Source organism: Hydra vulgaris, chromosome 06, assembly GCF_038396675.1.
Source record: "Hydra vulgaris chromosome 06, alternate assembly HydraT2T_AEP".
Taxonomy (NCBI): Eukaryota; Metazoa; Cnidaria; class Hydrozoa; order Anthoathecata; family Hydridae; genus Hydra; species Hydra vulgaris.
This window is the reverse complement of record NC_088925.1, coordinates 13,566,057-13,580,003: the sequence shown is the minus strand read 5'-3', so window position 1 is coordinate 13,580,003 and position 13,947 is coordinate 13,566,057. Positions and strand designations below refer to the sequence as shown.

At 27.2% G+C, this 13,947-nt stretch overlaps 1 protein-coding gene across 2 annotated transcripts in view; it reads left to right on the top strand.

Annotated features, from left to right (window-relative positions):
• The window catches only part of LOC100214948 (uncharacterized), a 48,183-nt gene that overhangs the window by 20,007 nt on the left and 14,229 nt on the right, over nt 1–13,947 (top strand). Inside the window, exon 1 of one of the 2 annotated variants that reach the window (XM_065799267.1) lies at nt 13,593–13,812. The exons of the other annotated variant lie outside the window; for it this stretch is intronic. The gene's annotated coding sequence lies outside the window, so the exon portion shown is untranslated. Of the gene's footprint in view, nt 1–13,592; nt 13,813–13,947 lie in introns of those variants that run through there. 2 annotated transcript variants of the gene reach the window in all.

The window sequence follows — 13,947 nt, the reverse complement described above, 5'->3', positions numbered from 1 at the left end:
TTAAGAATTATTTTTAAAAAATGTAGTAAAAATTCTTCTGGAAAACAAAAATTAATTCTTCCGGAAAACAAAAATAATAAAATCAATGAGAAAATAGTTATTTTTATTCACATGTACATCAGGGTACAGTGAGATTTATATGTTTTTGAAAAATATAAAAATCAAGCTTAAGAAAATGTGTATTCCTATGTAAAATTAAATTTCAAGGTAAGTTTTTTATGGAACACTTTTTGGTCTGAAAACGTCTTGATACCCATATTTTCATATTTACACATTAATAAAATGAAAAAAACTTAAATTATTATAAAATAAACAAGATCCGTTTTTATGTAATAAACTCTCATAATAAACGCAGCGCCGAATTAATTTTAAAAGATATTTTTACTTGGCTCTCCACTGTATAAAAGCTTTATACAAGATCGTAGTCTGTTACTATTTTATTCATTATTAGCTATTTAATCGAGATATTTACAAATATCGAAAGTTAAAACTAGATCAATCACCACTGCAATTTCGGATTTTATGGGACCTGGAAAAGATTTTATTCCTAGTGAGCTGCCTACAAACAGAGCAGTTATTCAAGAAAGAATTTTACTAAAAGAACAAGAAAGCATAACATGTAATCTGCACCATAATAAATATTCTAGCAAAGATCTTGCTAGCGATTTGACTCCATTTGTCCTTGCTCAATGGAGAAAAACAAATGTTAAGTTTCAACAACCAGTTATTATTGGTGAGAAATCATTTTATTATAGAATTAAAGCCCTTTGGGAGAAAAATGAAAACGTTGCATGGAGAAGAACTAAGGCAAAAGTAAAAGAAGAACTTATATTGAAGATTGATAAGCTAATGGACCTCATATCATGTCTTCATAAGATACTTCTGTGTGAATATGATCTGTCTGGGTGTTCTTCCCCCCAAAATTGTAAAAGTAAAGCACATATAAATTGCACCTGTATTTTTTCTAAAAATTTTTAACTATGGAGCTCAGGTGGTTATACAGTCAAAGAAATAAGGCAAGTGAAAAGCCTGACATGCAGATAGGACATGCTGATAAGATTGAGACAACGAAACTTAGAAAAAAATATAAGAGAAAAATCAGTGACAAAAAAGCTTATGAGAAAAGAATGAAAAAACTACAAGATGATCAAGCATCCTTTGAGGTAAATATAATTTCATAATAACAGATATTTTCTTTGTTTATATAGCAAGTTATATATATATATATATATATATATATATATATATATATATATATATATATATATATAATATATATATATATATATATACGACATATATATATATATGTATACATATAAAAATATATATATATATATATGCGTATGTATAGATCTATAGTTTGTTGGCTTTGGGAAGAGCGGAAGGAAAAAAGTGATTCTTACGCCAACATATACGTCACTTTTAATTACTTTTAACTTTCGTCCAACATTTCCGTGTTGGACGAAAGTAAAAACCATTAATTTAATTACAAATTAATCGTTTTTTAAAAAAACCACAAAAACGCAAATTTAATTGACCGGAATGTATTTAAAAACATACTGAATGTTTTTAAAACATTCTGAATGTTTTTAACAATATAAACAATGTTTTTATTTTTATTTTTATTTTTTTTAATAAAATGTTTTTATTTTTATTTTTTTTAATAAAATGTTTTTATTTTTATTTTTTCAACTGTAAATCATGCGCGGAGTGTTGCTACATCGACTATCTTATAGCCTGACTCGCAAGGGAGTGCTGCTACATCGACTGACAAATAGCCTGACTCGCAAGGGAGTGCTGCTACATCGACTGACAAATAGCCTGACCCGCAAGGGAGTGCTGCTACATCGACTGAGGGTTTGGTTGGGGCAGGCAGTCTATCATTATTAAAAAAAAAAAATTCCGGTCTTGCATTTTAATTTTTACTTTTTGTCAACAAAATATCGAAAAAACTTTCGGACAACATCTAAGGGTTGTATATATATATATATATATATATATATATATATATATATATATATATATATATATATATATATATATATATATATATATATATACGTATATATACATACGTATATATATATATATATATATATATATATATATATATATATATATATATATATATATATATATATATATATATATATATATATACATATAAAACAAAAATAATATTTGTAAAAGTTTGGTTTTAGGTCACAGAAAAACAAGATATAGAATTATATGAAGAATATCAAAAAAATATTTCTCCCAATATTCCTCTCAATGACAACTATAATCCAGTTAATGTTAACTTTACTTTAAAACAAGACAATGAAATTAAATTGTTGGTTGAAAAGTTTCTAAAGGATAAATTAGGTGTCTATCCTTTCCATGTAACACGATTTTTAGAAAAGCAGTCAATAAAAAACACTTCGTCAATAAGAAATACAGCAATGGCTAGTATAAGGTAATTATATAGATTATTATTTTGTTGAGCAGCAAAAGATCGGATGATGAATTAATAAAAATAAATAAAAACTAGTTTTATTTTATAGTTTCGGGATTTCACCTGCCGCAACTGCAGCAATTGCTACAAGTTATCTGCAAGATTTAATTGAAGCAGGATTTCTTACCCCTGAATACTCTTACCTTGCTTGTGATCCTTCTAAGTTGACAAGAGCGAGAAAAAAAGTCATAGTAAGAGCAAAGAATAATGACAATTTCAATCTTCCAAAAGCAGATAAAATTACCATTTACTTTGATGGAAGAAAAGATTCAACAAGAGCAAGGATAAATGATTCAAATGGACAGCTACATTATATTATTATCAAAGAGCAACACATTACTGTGACTATAGAACCTGGTGGTCGATATCTTGGTCATTTTACTCCAAATGCACATACTCATTCAGATAAGCCAGCTAAAAAGATTGCTGAAGGTGTTTATAATTTGCTGCAACAATATAATTTTACTGAATCATGTTTTGTACTTGGAGCTGATAGTACTTCAATTAACACCGGCTAGAAAGGTGGTGCTATAACACATCTTGAAAAGCTGTTAGGTCTCAAATGCCACTGGGCCATATGCATGCTTCATTCAAATGAGTTATTTTTGGATCACCTAATAGAAGGAATTGATGGACTTACATCATGTAGTACTGGCTTTGTAGGTCCTGTGCGAAAATGTCTTCCTGATGTTAATAAAATGGAGTACAATTCTCAATTTAAAGCTCTTCCAGAGGGAGAGAGCTTTGTTGACATTCTAGAAACAATACTTAAAAATATGTCAACAGATCAAAAACGAACCTAAAAGTTATGTAAACCAGCTAAGATTGGTGTATTGCCACCGTATCTTAGACAAATTTAATGTGGCCCCTTAAGTCCTGCCAGATGGCTCACTACTGACATGAGAATAGTCTTTATGTGGACAAGGAAAAATGACCTAAATGACCAGAATTTGAAAAATCTTGAGTTACTTGTCCTACTTGTTTACAATTTTACTTTAAACTTTTTTTTGACATTAAAGTTAAAGACAGACTTCAAGATGCTTCCAATCACGGTAAGAGTAATTATGACTCCTTACATCCAGTTAGGCGCTTGGTACGCGAACCATGAAAGTTTATTAATCTCTTTATTATCTAGTAATAATGCTGAAGACCGCAACTTTGCAGTTGACCGAATTTGGAACAAAGGGGTAATGATATCCTTGGAGACATGCGAATCAGACCAAGAAAAACACCTAAACTGAACTTTGCAGCAATTACTCTTCAAGAGTTAGTCAAATGGGAAAATGGTGTACTACAAGAACCTATTTTTACTTGTTTGCTCACTAAAGATAAGTTGGTATTGCTAAGATTGACACTTCTAATAACTCCTTCTGTTAAAATTTATACTCAAAGTACCGAGCGTGCTGTAAAAAAAATTACAGTAGCATCCATGTTAGTTGGACCAAATGCAAGAGATGGATATAATAGAGCTACAGCTAACATAGAGAATTGCTACCTGTTTTTATAACAAAGAAAGAAATTTTAATAAGTTTTCAATGTCAATAGATTTGAAAGATATGTTATTTTATTTATTATTTTTTTAATAATGTTATAGTAGTTTTGTCAAAATATTATTTGGGTAAGATGGGGTAAACCTCCTGTTTTTTGGGGAAACCACTTCACTGGCACCACCTGTATTTCTAATAAAACACAAAAAAAACAACTGTTATAAGCAAGTTTAATAATTATTAAAACATCATTGAAAATTGAAGACCCCGTCCCCTGAAATGTCCAGAATCTGCATTGCTGGTAGAATCCATGCAAGTAAATGACTTTGAAGCAAGTATCAAAAAAACTTGCAACTGATCTAAAAACATTATTTACATTTAATATTTCATCGCAGTGAAAAAGAAGTGCATGTAAAATAATAATAAAGGATAAATGTGACAAATAAGATTTTACTAAATTTTGCAATTACTAAAAGTGCAAATTTGGGTATTAAATCTTTTTCCGATCAAAATTTTTTTTAAGGAAAACCCTATTTAAAATTTGATTTTACATAAGAAAACACCTTTTCTTAAGCTTTTAGAAGAAAAAAAAATTCTCGCTGTACCCTATTGTACATTGTGTCACGTCGCTGTTTTTGCATGTGTATTCACGTCAGACTGTTTGAATTGAAATTAACACTGGAAAAAAACTGAAGTATGGTTTATTTTATTTGCAATTGTAAACATGCTGATTGGTTTTATATGTTTTTCCAATGTATATCATTTTTCCACAGCAGAATGGTAGAAATTATAACGTTTATAATAACATTTTAAAAATTGCATGACATGGAAGTTTTAATGCTCCATACTTTTTGCGATGATGCACAATGAGGAGGAAGGAAGGGGGCAGAGGCTGAATCTTTAAAAATTACCGACTGCTTTCTAAAAAAATAAATTAAAAAAAAAAATCCAAAAAGCTTAAAATTACCCAAATCAAATGTGACAAATAACAACAAACACCCTCCTCCCCTCCCAGAGAATCGCCTCTGGTTGCACAAATTAAAAGTAAATAACCCATAACAGCTAATGTGCTTTTTAAAATACGTTTATTAGCTGGTTCTCTATTAAAACTTTATTTTGTGTCTTAAAATATTTGCAATTAGCGCTACAATAATACATTCAGAAGTTTTCAAAAACTGATTCCAATTCGTTTCTAATTCACGCAACGCATGTAAATTATTTTTCAGTAAACTATTTACAATGATCAAAATTTATATTTGCAACACTTGTTGTTACAAAATTTTTTCCTAGTCTCTTTTTTTGAGGTGCTTTTTTTCCTGTCATTTTCTGAAATGATTTTTCTTTTTACTTTTTGAGAGGTGCTCTAGTCAAGCTTTAAAAACGTCGTTAATAAATTTTGCTTGATTACTTAATCAAATTAAAAAGTGTCGAGTTAATTGATTTCTATCTTTGGTTAAAAATAAAGCAAACAAATCATTTAGCTAAAGCTAAAGCGGTGTATTCTTTTTTAAACTGATTTGGTAATTTAGATAATTATGGGAATTGTAAATTTATAAAATACAAATGTTTCAACGATGTTTTTAAAATTATTTAATTCTTTGGTCAATTGGTCCAATTTGTTATCATCAAGCGGGAGGGAGCTATACCAATTTTTGACGTCGGCGAAATTTGGTTGCAAGGCCTCATCATTTCAAGTAAAAAAAAAAAACATAAAAAAATAATAATAAAATGCAATAAAAATAACACATCTTGATTTAACCTTCCCTGACCTAACTTTTCATCCACAAATTTTATATAAAGTTATAAACCTAAGAACACAACTGGTACTGTCATTATTAGTTTTACACACATTTAAATAAAGTATATTTTTGTATATTACATTATAAAAATATACAAATAATTGTATATTTTTATAATGTAAAATTTATATTAAATATTATATACTTATATAGACTTAAATTTAATTAGTAAAATTTAGTTTTAATGTTTATCGAACAAAGTTAATAATTTTATAATTCAATTAAATGTTTAATGAAATAAGCTCAGTTCTACCTAAATTGATGAGTAACATATGTAACCATGTATATGCAATATGTAATCATGTACGTACCATATTGAAGGTGTACTTACTATAATCGTAAGCATGAATCTTATTACTATGTAATGATTTGGGTATACTTCTTCAAAAATATTTTCTAAAATGCATTGAATAAGTTAATTTATGTTAGAAATATTATATTGTAAAATAGATTTTTAAGTTTGCAAATTTGATAACATTAAAAGGATCAATTTTGCTGTTTTTTAAAGTATCTATGTCGTCACAAAGTTTTCGAAGGTCCTCCTTTGGCAAAGTATCTATATTGTCACAAAGTTTTTGAAGGTCCTCCTTTGGCAAAATTTTCAAATAATTGTCATTGTCAAAAATAACACCAAATAGTTCAAAATATTTGTTAAGCGCGTTAAGTTGACATTGTTGACTAAGACTGTGTCAATAATTGTGTTAAGAATAATAATTTTTTCACAAAATACTAAACTTTGAAACACAATACCAAGTATTGTGTTTTCACAAATTGTATTGATTTATTCATGTTTATGAAAAAAAAAAAAAAACATTTGATTTTAGACTGCTATTTTTTTTCAAAAAAATTACCAGTCTAAAATCAAATGTTTATAAAATCTAAAATCAAATACAATATAATATTTATAACAGAAAAATATGCTTTCAAATTCAACTTTGTAAGCACATTTTTCCTTAAACAATTGAGCTTCATCAGCACTTTTCACAAACCATATATTATGTAATTTTTAAATCAAATCTAAATCCAGTTACTGAACGAACGTATCAACATCTATTTTTAAGTTGACTTAAACCAATAGTCAAATTAACAAATCAAGTTTACTTAAATTATACAACTTTTTTACTTGATTCTTAAATCTCAAAATTCTTAAATCTCATCCTAAATCCATTTACTAAATAAACGTATCAACATCTACTTTTAAGTTCACTTAAACTAATAGTCAAATTACCAAATTAAGTTCAAGTTTACTTAAATTATGTAAATTGTTTACTTGAATTATTTGCACTAATTAAATAGTAACTAAATAAACTCAAACGTTGCATTTTGTTTGAAACTGTTTTTCAGTCCCTTAGAAATATGACATTCCCATCCGCATTAATAGCGTGAAAAAATGCTGCTGGATTAATATAGTGTATTTTGTTCTAATACCATTATTATTGCATATCATATTTGCACCGTCATCATTTTCATTCCTTTTCCTTTTCCTTTATCTATCCATTTTTTTCCAACTCCTGTAATATTGAATTTGTTAAATACTTTTTTTTAATTCCGTAACAACACTTTGCTCAAAAAATATTCATTTATTGCTCCAGTTGAGGAAACCTTTACATTAGTATTATACCTTAACCTTAGTATAATACTAAGGTTATAATGAAGGTATAATAAATTTATAATACTGTTATACCTTAACCTGTTATACCTTAATAGTATATATTATAGTTAAGGTATAACTAAGGGTATAATTAAGGTATAAATAGGGTATAGTTATATAAAAAATATAATTATATAAAAATACATATAATTGTATAATTAGGTATGATTATATAAAAAGGTATAATATTAAAAAAATAAGTCTATAAAATAAGTCTATAAAATTTTCTAATCAAACTCTTGTTTTCCTCATCTATCGTTTTTGAGTGTTTTTTAAATTCGATCCGTTTAACCACGTACTCCATTTGTTCTTGACTTTGTTCATGTCAATGCAATATTCAATTCAGATAAGGCTTGCTACTAATTTGTTCAGTTATTATACTTGAAAATCTCATCACTCATAAGCTTGTTGGACTTCTAGTTGGATTTCTTTAGTGTAGTCTTTATTTAGTTCACCGAATAGTTCACCGAATTTCCATGTCCTCTTTAAGAAGCACATTTATTAATAAGTCTATAAAAATGTTTTGATTTCTGAAGAATAAATAGTTGCATCTATTTAAAACAAAACTTAAAAGCATTATTTATTACAAATAAACGTTATTTATTTGAAGTAAACTTTATTTATTTGTCAAGTTTCTATTACTTTGACGAATAAATAAAGTCCAAAAAGCCAATTATAAAAGCTAAGAAGGTTATTGCTAAAAAAGAGTTAAAACGAGATAAATTTATCGTATCAGCTAAAAGAGAAACACTCTTAACATAAGCATGCACTACAGATGTTACCGGATATTGTCTTTCACCTTTTTTTAACGCAATTTAAACATTTTATTCGCACCATAAAATGCACAAAAGAAAAGTTTATTGCTGTCATAACAATCATGGAATAAGTTTAACCCTAATTTTTTTTTTTTAAAGAACCAGATTATAAAAATATATACTATATATAATAGACTATTAATGCTTGCCTTACCATCAAATCGCATACACTGATTGTAACCCTCGTATAATATAGTTTTCGGTCTACTCAAAAACGATCTAAAAATTTTTCTGATTTCATTGTTGTTAATAAATCCTGGAAATGCCGCTTCAATATATAATGTTTTAAAATATTTTGATTGATTTTACTGCATCAGATATATATTTTTTTAATTTTATCTTTTCGTGGTTATTAAGGTTTTCCAAAAAGTGCTTACAGAGCTCCGCGGAATAGCATTTTGTTAGAAAGTTCACGCCTCTTTACTGACTAATGATGCAAATATGGTTAAAATTTATTTATTTTTGATGAAAAACAAGTTGTTCTGTTGGAGTTTTGTAAAAAAGAAAAATCTTTGTTTTCTACACGAATATTAAAAATTTTTTTTTTTTCAAGTATTAGTTTTACAAGAGGCTATATTTGACCGGATTTGTATTCATAACTAAAGTTGGTCACCAAATCAACGAGAAATTAATATAAATAGAAAGGTCTTTCTTATTAAACAATCAATAAAAAAGGAGGAGAAAATCAAATTATATACGAAAACGATTAAAAAGAAAAATAGATTAATCTAATACATAATATTGGAATGAGGAAATAAACACATAGATAATTAATCATTTTTCTATTAATTATTAATTGACGTAAACGGGATATTACCTTTGTTTAGTTTTATTAAACAATTTCCTTAATTTTTAACCTTATAAAATAAAAAATTTACAATTAAGCTTAGAATAAGTCTGCATTTTAATCGTTCAAAACTAGTTTATAACATATTTAATTCAAGGAGTTATACAGAAAAATGATGACGATGATTTTTCAAATTGACGCAACATAAAAGGTCCTTACCATCTTTTAAGTGACGCCACATTAAAGGCCTTTGTAATCTCAATAAGATGTCATCAAACAAATATATTGTTAACATGTTTCGATAGAGGACTTTTTCTCTTCTATTTAGATATGTTTTTACATTATGACAGTTCTCAATACCTTTGCATGATAACTTTTATTGTTATTATTTAAGCCCTCCAAGAAATCCAAGAAAACTTTTTTATCACAGAGCACCATGGAAGAACATTTAACCAGGAAGTTCACGTCTTCTTCCTTACTAATGATACATGTATATTAAAAATAATGACATTTTAATTAAAAATAGATAAACTAGTTACAATCCAAAAGTGCTAAGAAACGTGACCACGAACCCCAGACAATGTGACAACCACCTCCACGAGTGTAGTTGGTTGTCACACAGAATATTCGTCACATAAATCTTTTTAGAAATAAATTCACAGCAAAATTTATATTAATTAATATCATGAAAACGTTGCAACATTTAACGCAAATAGTTAAACTATCTTTGACAAAAGTTTGGATTTGATGTAATTAAAAAGAAAAAAATATAAATAAAAAAAATAAAAAAGAAGAACTTTTTCTCATAGTTTTTTTATAAAATCCTTTTTTATTTTTTATTTTTTTAATAATAGTACTTTTCAATTTATCTTTTTTCACTAACACTTTTTTATTTTTATTGCCCCAACTATTTATTTACTTTATAAATTTGATCTTCAAAACATAATGTTATCTAACTTATTTTTTAGGAAAGCATAACTCTCCTTAAGAAAAATTGAAAGACTCTATAACACGGGCATTTCACAATCACCTAAGTTATTTTCGGGGGTTTTTTAGTTAAAGGCAGAATTGTATAGCTTAAAAAGCCTTTTATTTTACAACAATATCGCCTCTATCTTAAAACAATCAGGAAATACTTTTTATTTTTTGTTTTATTGTGATGGAACGGAAGCAATAGCAAAGCTATTAATTTTTTTAATTTTTTTAAAACGTAAAAAGATGAAAAAGGCTATTGACTGAAATTTACTGTAATAATATGACCGTGAAAAAGTCATGTACAAATTCACAGGGTAGAGCAGAACATATCGGGGCAATGAAGTATAACGTGGCATTTATACTCAAAGCTTAAATATCTCAGCTGAAAATTTTCATAAAAATATTTTTTCAAAAAAACATTTTAAATAATTGTGCTTCATTATTGAAAAAAAAAAAATTTTTAGAAGTCCCAAAATGCATTAAAGGTAACAAAATGAATCAGTAAATTTGCTTACTTTGAATCATAGATAATTCACTTTATTTGTAAAAAGTTTAGATTATTTAAACATATTTTATCCTCTTTTAGGATTTTTGAATTTATGAACAGTAATAGTTTTATTAAAATGACTTTTGTGGGGCATATCGAGCCAATAAGTTAATTATATAATTGACTATATTACTACCATTATAAGATTTCAATCTGAAGATTTTGTATTTATTCTAAAATATTATCTTCCATTTTTGTAAAAGCAATAATAGTAACACTAGTATTGTTTTTCTAAAAACTTTTAACTAATACTAAGAGTTAGTCAGTCAAATTATACGGAACAGACCGTATAATTTCCATTTCAGATTGAAAGCGCTTGCAATGATTGTAACTTGGTAGGATGTCAAGTGAAGCAATATGCCAGCTAACTGAGTTAATGTTGTTCTCAATTTTTTACTTTTGATGAGTTTGCCGCATAAACGTAGTGGAGATTTAAATCGCTCCAGAAGTTTATGAAATAAACTCCAGAAATTTATTTCATAAACTTCTGGAGCGATTTAAATCTTCACTACGCCAGCATATTGTCATCAAGCCAGCTGATCAAGATATGAACAGTAGCTCATTTTGAAATGAGATAAATTTTTTCAAGAAAGTTTAATCAATAGAAGCTAATTTATTGTTATTTTGTGATGTATACTCCATACACCATAAAAAGCATAAAATATGAGTGGGCGTGTAGATTTTATGGACATGTTATTTTTTCGAGAGTTTAATGTCTAAACATGTAGATAACATAATAGATAGCCAGCATTTTATCATTTTTAAAGTTTTGCAATCAAAGATAGTGTTCTTTAACTTTCCCGCTTTTTTCTACCCACTTGCAAAATATGAAAAATTTGCCACTCTAGTGTTTTGTTACTTGTTGGTTGTTGTAGCTTATTTTCGGAAATTTATTTTTCACTTTCTTTTCTTATATCAATGAACTTGTCAGTTCATTGTCAGATGTCAGTTGTTCTTACAACTCCCCCAAAAACACAAAGTTAAAAATGCGTATATATTAACAACTGTTTTCTGGTTTAATTATTTATTTATTACCAGTAATGAATTGACGTAAAAACCACGATATTAATTGTTCTTTGCTATTTTGAAGAAATAAACAAGGTTGTTTCTGAATTTAATTGTATTTGTGTAATGGATTTTTCAATATTGCTTACAGCGCAATCAGAATAATGATTTTTCTCCTGCAAGCACAAGAAAGTATACAATTTTTATACCACATTGTAGTTGTAAATACCTTTTAAATCTGCTCATAGATAGCGTAAATGAAAACTTTAAAAGAAATAAAAAGTTTAAAAAAATTTACATTTACATTTTGGTCTCATCACTCACCGAGACTGAAATAATGTCACTTTTTTTACTGACATTATTTCAGTCTCGACGCAGTTGTAACAACATTTCATTCCTGCAACCCTATAATACATTACCAATTATAAAAGAAGTATTTATCATTACCATTTACCTTTATCCAGAAGTTATAAAGTTATAATATCGGCAATATTATAATTCATATCGTGATACAGAAGTTTCACGGTAGGTGATCTACTTTTATACCTGATAATGTACTTACGGAGCATGCGAGTTCCATGTAGCTTAACTATTAGCTAAAACAACATCTCGTCATGTTTTTGTTAGGTAACTTTTTTGTTAGGTAACCTTTTGTAAACATTTAACTAGTAATTTAAGGAAAAAAAAACTATTCTACTGAAGCCTAAGTAATAGTAATTATCCATAATAAATTTAAAATTAAAATATTTAAAGTTATTTTGCATTATGTTTAACTTTGTTTTAATTAAGCAAATTTGACTTCATTTTGCTGCAATTTCAACAGATTTTCTGAAAATTTATGCATTATTTTAAAGTGAATTATTCTTTAACAGTGAGTTATTCTTTGAAACTGAGTTATTCTTTAAAACTATGTATTCTTTAAGACCAAGTTATTTTATGCATTCTAATGCCAACTGAAATAAATATGCAATTGATTTACCGCGTTACGTAAGCTAGATATGTATTCAATTTTAGCGTTTGTTCAGTTAGGATTACTTGAATCCCAATCCTTATAAAAAATAACTAAATATAAATCTTTGTGTAATTTAAAGCAAAAACCGATTAATAAAATATATACTTTTATTAACTTTCATTTATATTTTTATAAAAAATCTCACACTTTTAAAAAGAATTTAATACTGTTGATGTTTTAGTAATATTGCCCTTTAGTTTGTTATAAATCATTTTAATCTTTTATACTGATTTTATCAGTTCTTACAGATTATAACCTATATCAAAACCACGTTTCACGCTCCTGCAACACACCTAAAAAGGTATTTCTATTAAAAAAGTTTATGCTGCAAATATGCATATTCACCATTTTATAACAAAGTCTTTTATAATAATAATAAACTTTTTTTTATTTTTATACTTTCAGGTTTGAGAATAATATTTTTAATTAAAAAGGCTAAAAATTGTTACGTTTTTCGAGGGATTGCGACAGCTTTCGTTGTTGTTTAAAACTCTCAGACATCGAGAGTTTTGAACAACAACAAAAGCTGTTGTTGTTTAAAACAAGCTTCAAACATACTTATCTTAAACATCAAAAAAGCTGCCGCAGTTATATGTGTCGCAATAGGATAGACAAAATTGATAAAGTCCAGAGGGCTACCGAGTCTACAATAGAATAGAGAGCCACCAATTTTATATTATAGGGTTATAATAGGGTTGCAGTAATTGAAGAAAAGTTGTCGAAAAGATAGGTCTTGTCTACGGGCCACCAAATATGTCGCGACTCCACTGGCTGCAGCCCGTGCTTTGTACAGAAATAAAAAACTCTTTTTTCTAATTCTTTTTGCACATGTATAGTAAGAATGTTTGTAACTTTTTTACTCAAAATGAAAAACTGAAAATTAAAAAACGACAACTTGCGATGAAACCATGGTCAAATATTCTAAATCAAAACCCGCTTTTCAATTACGCCAACACAAATCTATTATTAATAGTTTATTTAGAAAAAAATTTAGATTTTGACAATTTATTTCCTAACAAAATGTGCTATTCCGCGAAAAATCAACAAACAAAAAAAAAAAAAAAACAAAAAAAAAATCTATTTTAACTATTTTCTTTGCATTTTTTTTTTACTATTTAAATTATTTCTTAACCATTGATAATAACTGACATGAAATGAAATATGGTGCATATAAGAAAGAGGATAAGTTGACTTTATTTTCTGTTGAAAGACGCGGCATTATTGGTTTTAACAAAAGGTTAGACTTCTTTTATAGAATTTCTTCTATACTTCTGTATTCTAATTGTAAATTGATATGTAATCGGATTATTTGTATATAAACTGGTTATATTTATTTAGAACTATTTTAACTAATTTATTCGTTAAAGAATTA